The sequence below is a fragment of the Schistocerca gregaria genome, chromosome 7 (assembly GCF_023897955.1).
Source record: "Schistocerca gregaria isolate iqSchGreg1 chromosome 7, iqSchGreg1.2, whole genome shotgun sequence".
NCBI lineage: Eukaryota > Metazoa > Arthropoda > Insecta > Orthoptera > Acrididae > Schistocerca > Schistocerca gregaria.
In genome coordinates this window covers 96,084,706-96,092,575 of record NC_064926.1, presented here as the reverse complement: position 1 = coordinate 96,092,575, position 7,870 = coordinate 96,084,706, and the positions used below count along the sequence as shown (strand labels likewise).

The 7,870-nt window shown below is 42.7% G+C and overlaps 1 non-coding gene across 1 annotated transcript; it reads right to left on the bottom strand.

Annotated features, from left to right (window-relative positions):
• Positions 1-1,300: 1,300 nt before the first annotated feature.
• Trnas-cga (transfer RNA serine (anticodon CGA)) lies at positions 1,301-1,375 on the bottom strand. Its single transcript has one exon. It is a non-coding gene; the product is annotated as a tRNA-Ser (tRNA).
• Positions 1,376-7,870: the final 6,495 nt, after the last annotated feature.

Genomic DNA, 7,870 nt, shown 5'->3' with positions numbered 1-7,870 from the left:
CCATGCAGCTCATCTTGAAAAGTAGCTGTTTTATCTGTCATGAAAATTTTCAGGTGTTAGGCCATACATGTGAATGAAAATAGTAAATTAGAAAAACGTACTCAACCTCCGTAGTATCGATATAAGCACATACTTTGTAAGTCTGTTCCTGAGAGCACAGATCTTCGTCAAAGCAGTTAGTTTTACTTTGTCAGGGTAGCAGGCAGTGTGTGTTAGTCAATCTCGTGAAGTACTTGGTTTGAAAACTATGGAAGCTGGCGTGGCATGCAGTGTAGGCAGAAGTATTTAGGAAGTATTTTGCAAATTAGATGGGTAGATCACATAACTAATGAGGAAGTATTGAATGGGATTGGGGAGAAGAGAAGATTGTAGCACAACTTGACAAGAAGAAGGGATCGGTTGGTAGGACATGTTCTGAGGCATCAAGGGATCGCCAATTTAGTATTGGAGGGCAGCGTGGAGGGTAAAAATCGTAGAGGGAGACCAAGAGATGAATACACTAAACAGATTCAAATGGATATAGGTTGCAGCAGGTACTGGGAGATGAAAAAACTTGCACAGGATAGAGTCGCCTGGAGAGCTGCATCAAACCAGTCTCAGGACTGAAGACCACAACAACAACGACAACAACAATATACACAGAATGAGATTTTCACTCTGCAGCGGAGTGTGCGCTGATATGAAACTTCCTGGCAGATTAAAACTGTGTGCCCGACCGAGACTCGAACTCGGGACCTTTGCCTTTCGCGGGCAAGTGCTCTACCAACTGAGCTACCGAAGCACGACTCACGCCCGGTACTCACAGCTTTACTTCTGCCAGTACCTCGTCTCCTACCTTCCAAACTTTACAGAAGCTCTCCTGCGAAACTAGCACTTCTGAAAGAAAGGATATTGCGGAGACATGGCTTAGCCACAGCCTGGGGGATGTATCCAGAATGAGATTTTCACTCTGCAGCGGAGTGTGCGCTGATATGAAACTTCCTGGCAGATTAAAACTGTGTGCCCGACCGAGACTCGAACTCGGGACCTTTGCCTTTCGCAGGCAAGTGTTCTACCAACTGAGCTACCGAAGTACGACTCACGCCCGGTACTCACAGCTTTACTTCTGCCAGTACCTCGTCTCCTACCTACCAAACTTTACAGAAGCTCTCCTGCGAAACATGCAGAACTAGCACTTCTGAAAGAAAGGATATTGTGGAGACATGGCTTAGCCACAGCCTGGGGGATGTTTCCAGAATGAGATTTTCACTCTGCAGCGGAGTGTGCGCTGATATGAAACTTCCTGGCAGATTAAAACTGTGTGCCCGACCGAGACTCGAACTCGGGACCTTTGCCTTTCGCGGGCAAGTGCTCTACCAACTGAGCTACCGGAGCACGACTCACGCCCCGTACTCACAGCTTTACTTCTGCCAGTTTTAATCTGCCAGGAAGTTTCAACAATATACACATTTTACACAAACAGTGAGTAACTTTTATATCTGTACAGCAAATGAAAAAATTATGGTGTGCCTACATTCACACCGGCTATATGTCTCGATTCACCTCAGTCCTAGGAAATTGTCTGACAAAGTCTTACAATCAGCGCATCTGGGAGGTGCTGTATCCAGCCAAGATTCTCTCAAACAAGTGTGATGAAGGACAGGTGATAATGAATACCGCACCTGCAGATGTAATGATGGAGAGACATCGCCAATGCAGGTTGGTGTGCTGTAATCATCGTCACTAACGATATAACAATAAGGAAAATTGCGAATTCGTTCTTTCTCGAGCTTCTAACACGGCACTCTGTCCACCACGTGTTATCCTTCCTGCTTTCAACATACCCAAACGTTCTCCCCGCTATGTAGAGACTCCTATCTCCCAAGCACAAACAACGTCTTGTGAATGAAAGGGGGATTATGATTGGCTCTCACCGAATTTACCCACCAAATTACTGATGCCGTTGTAACACCATAGCTCTAATACTCTACTGATTTATTTTACCTTTTGTTTTATTTAATGTCACATCGTTGAGCTTCTGTAAATGTGTTCGATTGAATAGGTAACACAAAATTGTATTCTCCATTCTTTGTAAAAACTTTGATGTCATGATTTGATTCTGTGCAATGTAGTGTGTCTGTCATTTAAATTCTTTGTCCCAGTTGGAGGGAGACAAAACTTACTGTATATATTTGGAATTTTGTTTAAATAATATTTTTGTAGAAATACTAATATGTGCAAATGTTCTGTTTCATTCAAAATGTTTGTTTGCTGTTATGTAAACTGCTGACCTTCACTTACGGTTCTTAAACAGAACTGTGTAACGCGCGCAAATTGTGGTTGCATAGGTAGAAATGGTGGAACAAGAGTCAGTCGGGGACGAGCTACTAAACTGTGAACTGCTCATATAAAAGTTGTATATTGGGCTGGTTCCTAGAGAGGCTTTTCCTGACGCTTTCCAATGACTCGGATGGATGGATGAAGAGCTGGAAATATTCTGGAATTATCATCACCACCAAGAAATGACAGAGTCCAGCAATTATACCTGCAAATCAACCTACTAACATGCAATCGCCACCACATTGCGCAATCACTGTAACGGAACACTATAATAATGTACAGTGAAGGGTCAGTTTATTGGATGTGTTAGTGTGCTCATATATAAGGTAATTTATAACTGAATTAATGTAACTACTCTGATTTTTTTTCCTTATCATAACACCTCTCAGGTTCCTCTCCTTTTGAACTAAAGTGATTACCGAGTGTCCTAGTTTGTGGGAAAAATGAAAGCCTCAAAGCCAAATAGTTAATTAAATAATGTTGTTTGATCTTTGGTAAGAATGGAGTATTCAGATTTGCTGTGGATTTAGTGAAGTTGTGGGAGGTAGTAAATGTAGTTTTGTGAAAGCCTCCCAGTGATGGAAACAGTCCTATTTAAAGTTTTGTGGAGTTTCAAAGTCACCTATTTAATCATTTACTTGAACGTAGAAGACTGCGGTAATAAAGACAATTTGCTGTTTCTTTTAATGATTAAAAGTTCTTATATCTGAGGCTTCTAAAGTTTTGCTTAGTTAATGATCATATCGCTGCCTGCAGTAAAATTTATAAGGTGAATCAGTTTCTTGCAAATTTGTCAACATTGTGTCTCACTGTAGTAAAAGTGGAAAACTGCAACAGTGGAAAGTTATATACTCATGCTTGGTAAGTGCTTGTTTCTTTTGTGCAATAAAAGTGCATATTAATGTTGCAACAGGATCCACAGTTTGCCTATTGTGCTCATACTGCATAATGATTAATAGAAAGACAACTATCTATGACAACATTAACTTCTTTACTCAAAAAGGGAATCAATGAAAAGTATTTTGCTAAGAGAGACTTAACCTATGATCTGCTCATAATTTTGCAGTGAACTACATTTACAATTTTATGTCAGCTAGGAAAATGTGTGACAAGTAATACTGAACCTATGTCCAATCTATGATCCTACAGTGAATATTAATGGTAATTTTACAAAGACCATTCAGTTTGAATAAGCCCTGAAAGTAAAAGTGTGTGTTGTTATCTGTCCTTTTTATGCAAATAGTTTGTTCCGCTCTGTCAGCTTCCAATCTTATCGTGAACATATGCAGGTGATAGAGTTCATTGCACCCGCGCGTGGCAAAATATAGGTTGTGTTTGTCCGTTGAAGTTACTCACACCTAATTTCCTAAACAATAATGTTAATCATTCTCTTGCCTAATTAGGCTGGCGACCGTTTTCTTTATTCTTTAAACACTGTAGTTAGGTAAAATATTATTTGTTACTGTTTGAATATTTACGTAATTCTGACTTTCACTTCCGATAAGCCACCTCCGTTAGGTACAACGCGGTCAATATAACAAAATTCCTCTCACAGGGTAACACTGCTCTGTTGCTTTATACCATAATTACTTTTACAAGATACTTTTATTTCATGACCTGCCTCCAACTTTGAGGTTATGGTATAGCAGTAGCGGACGGTAGTGTTACACCGTGTCAGTGTGGAAGCACCATCCACCTTTTCTTTTTCTTTCTGCAGGCAAGACTTTCAGAGGCAAAAAACTATTTTATACTGACAGTCATATTGCACCGACAACTAAACCTCGCAATGTGCCCTAAATATTGTCAATTACAGAAAGACTCTTACTCAATTACACTGCTCTACCACTGAGGAGCTTGAATATTAGGGCGTGAAACCCATATCCAACCCAGCAATATATCACTGTGTACTGTGTCGATGTAGTTAACATACCATTTGTATCGTACGCCATACAAAAATCACCCCTTTCACATCATCCATTCATATACTGCGAAGACAGACAGCACCGTAGTTATACTCGTGGCACTAGATATTTCCCGGCTAGGTCAGCGGTAATCCACTCACGACGGGTGACCAGAGCGCCCTCAGTGGGCTGAAGTCACTCTCAGTACTGTTCTACAAATTCGAGCTCGTTCACCCTCAACACAAACGCGTTACTGTTTCAGATCCGGACCTGCTTACCTGCTTGATTTTTTCTACACCATTCTTCAGACTTTGGGATTACAAGAACAAATATATTTTCGCATGGTTTGCACACAGCATTATCCTACTGATTGCTCACGCAACATAATTCTGAAGATGCGGACTGGGAATTATTTCTCAACAAACCCCCAACTTAAGTTAGGTGGAGCGTGCTCTATACCACTGAGTAACTAGAAACTTATCCCACCTGCGAATACCTTTACATGAGAACTCGAAACAAATAGAGGAAATAGATATTTCCACTCGCAAATTACGATGTCGGTGATGTAACAGATTCCAAACCAACCATATAATTTACAAAGCAACTAAGGTGTTCCTCATATCTAGAGACCCGGCCAATGTGTCCTCCACGTGCTAGACACCCACACCACAATCGCTCTTCTCTCAACTAAATAAAGATGGGAAATGTGAAGAAATGATAAACCGACCAATTACATGAGGGGGGGGGGGGGGGAAATAATGGCCAAGGGCAAACAAAAGACCATATTGAATCTTGTCAAATTTCCATGCGATCACGAAAGCATACTAAGTACTAGGTCGCTATTTGGTTGTCTAGAGGACAACCCAGTTAAGAAGTCTACATACCTATGATCCAACAGGTCTCTCCATTTGGAGGGATTCTACTGTTAACGGGAAACGTGAATCATCCCCACACAGGTCAGTAGCACTGCACGCCAAACACGCAGGGGTAGGATCATCACATTAAGAAATCGGTCACATATATATTTTATACCTGTACTTACAGCTAAATGTTGTGATCACTGTCTCAGTTGAACGACATTCGACATTGAGAGAAGTATCGGAAATACACCCTGTTGATGGCTGTTGTTCTGGAAATAGAAATATAAGTATCATTCATATGACTTGACATACTCTTCCCTTTGTTAGCACAGTGCTCGACGTCAAATCCATACCTTCCTTACGAATGGACATATTCATTTCCCTTGCACATGTGGGAACGCAAACCATACTTTATAGGTCTGATGCTCCAGGTGAACCTATCACGCATCCCCTACTGCTACTGAGTACAACACTTCACCGATAGATGAATCCACACAATACAAAATAATACTGAGAGAAAATCAACGCTGGTTGGTCATGTCTCATAAGTTTTTCTTGCGAGTGTTACCACTGTGTCCTAGAGAGGTGTACTCGGCCTGATGTTAAAAAGAAACCGTTCGCAACAACTACTGTATGTTACTGCCACTTGCAGTCTTGGTTCTGCGGGTGCACACGAGTATCCATGTTAAAAGCTATACTGGCTTTATAAATCGAGGTATGGCATTGCCTACGAATGACGTGGTTTTCCCGAACAAATACCGAGACAGTGATTGGGGGAGCGTATATTATCATACCGGCAGTCAGATTACACGTAACCCATGATGCAACCTCGTCATAAAATCGCTCAACTTTTAACGTGTTTCGACTAATGGAACGTGGTATGAAACCGCTAACTGCAACTACCTCACGCCGCTAGATATTTATCCAGTATGTGTAACGTATACTGTCTCCATACCGTGTCAGAAGTTCTGTGCTATATCCACTGAATTATAGGCGATGACTGATTGAGAAAGATCACAAACAGTAGTAGATGGTGCGTTGATTGAGGTCGTAAGAAATGTACACTAGCTTATCAGATCTCTAGTGCTACGCTATCTGCTAGAAATTATGTCTATGATTCGGAATCAAGACTCTCAAAATGGCTCTGAGCAGTATGGGACTTAACATCTGAGGTCATCAGTCCCCTAGAACTTAGAACTATTTAAACCTAACCAACCTAAGCACATCACACACATCCATGCCCGAGGCAGGATTCGAACCTGCGACCGTAGCGGTCTTGCGGTTCCAGACTGAAGCGCCTAGAACCGCTTGGACACACCGGCCGGCTCAAGTCTCTCCATTCAAACAGATACCTGTGTTGGATCACAGCCACAAGTGAATCATATTTCTGGTACTCTCTTATCTCGATACACCTTCCTCGAACCTGTCTGCTACAGTAAAATTCCAACATGGTTTCAGTCAGTCCCGACGCATCCTGCAACTGCCCCCATTTTTGCAGCTTTGTGATCGTTCCAGTTTAAGTCGGAACTGAGCAGGAGTCGGAGAAACCCATATCCCACCTTCTGCAACCCATGTACGAACAGAACGATCTGAGTTAGCGCAACAGGGAGGTGATTTGACGATTCTGTGGTGTGAGTGTCTTAGCTGTTATTGTTAGCCGTTCTATCACCCGTTGGATAATTAATCTAGATGGTGACATCAGCATAATTTGTCACATTTGCCGAGGCTTACAATGTTGACAAGGGTTTTCTATACTGACTTATTCACTATTTATATATCTATTTACAAGTTCAGAATGGTAATGCGTGTCGTATGCGATACTGCGTGTTTGCGAGAACTCTAAAAGAAAACACTAAACTAAATATTCGTTTTGTTGAGCTGACTTATTTGCTACCCAACTGACTAAATTAGAGGTGCGGTCTTTCTCAGTTTCTCAGCAGGACAGGTCATCTTGTGCTGACCAGCCTGCAGAGTATTCTGCGTCCTAGCTTTCGTATTAGGGTGTTCTGTGAGTTCTGCGTTAACTCCCAGAATACGCGCTCTAACTGGAGGATTCTCTCCTGTAGTGGTTGAACTTCTGTGAGGTGATGCTGTTCGCCTGTCGGGAAGTCTAGTGGCAGGTGTACTGCATTTCTGAGGGTACGGTTGTGCTTCCTTAGTAGTCACCTGGTGTGGGTATCAGCTGCATTTCGTCACACAACCGCGGCGTACTCGAGGACTGCTCTTACCAGTGTGTGGTACAGCACGATCCCCAGTCGTGGGGGTGTGGACGACGTCGGGTTCAGGACCGGGTAGAGTTACTCGAACGTACCCAAGGCTTTAGGACGGACTGCCTCGAAGCGGGGTTTCCATGTGAGACTTTTGTCCTGAGTTAATCCAAGGTATTCAGCTGGTTTTGTCCACGGTACCTGTGTGCCTCTGATCGTCACTGGTCGGTATCTGGTTGATAGTCTTCGACGGCATATGGCTATGGCCTGTGTCTCATTTGGGTTAGGAGCAATTTCTTTGCCCATTGTGGTATAGTGTCACATGTGTTACGGTCGTTCAGCGTAGTCGCTCTTGTAGGCGATTGGTGCTTCTGCTCTTCGAGTACACGGGAGTATCGTCTGCATTTAGGGCGAACTATGTTCACCGTCGGGAGGTCCACAATGTACATGATGTAGAGGAATGAAGAAGAGCTGGAACTGGGGACTGACACAGAAGAGAGAGAGCCACGCCCTCCAACCAGGGATGAAGCCTCACATGCCATAAGTGATCTGAAGAATAATAAGGCAACCGGAGAAGATGGTA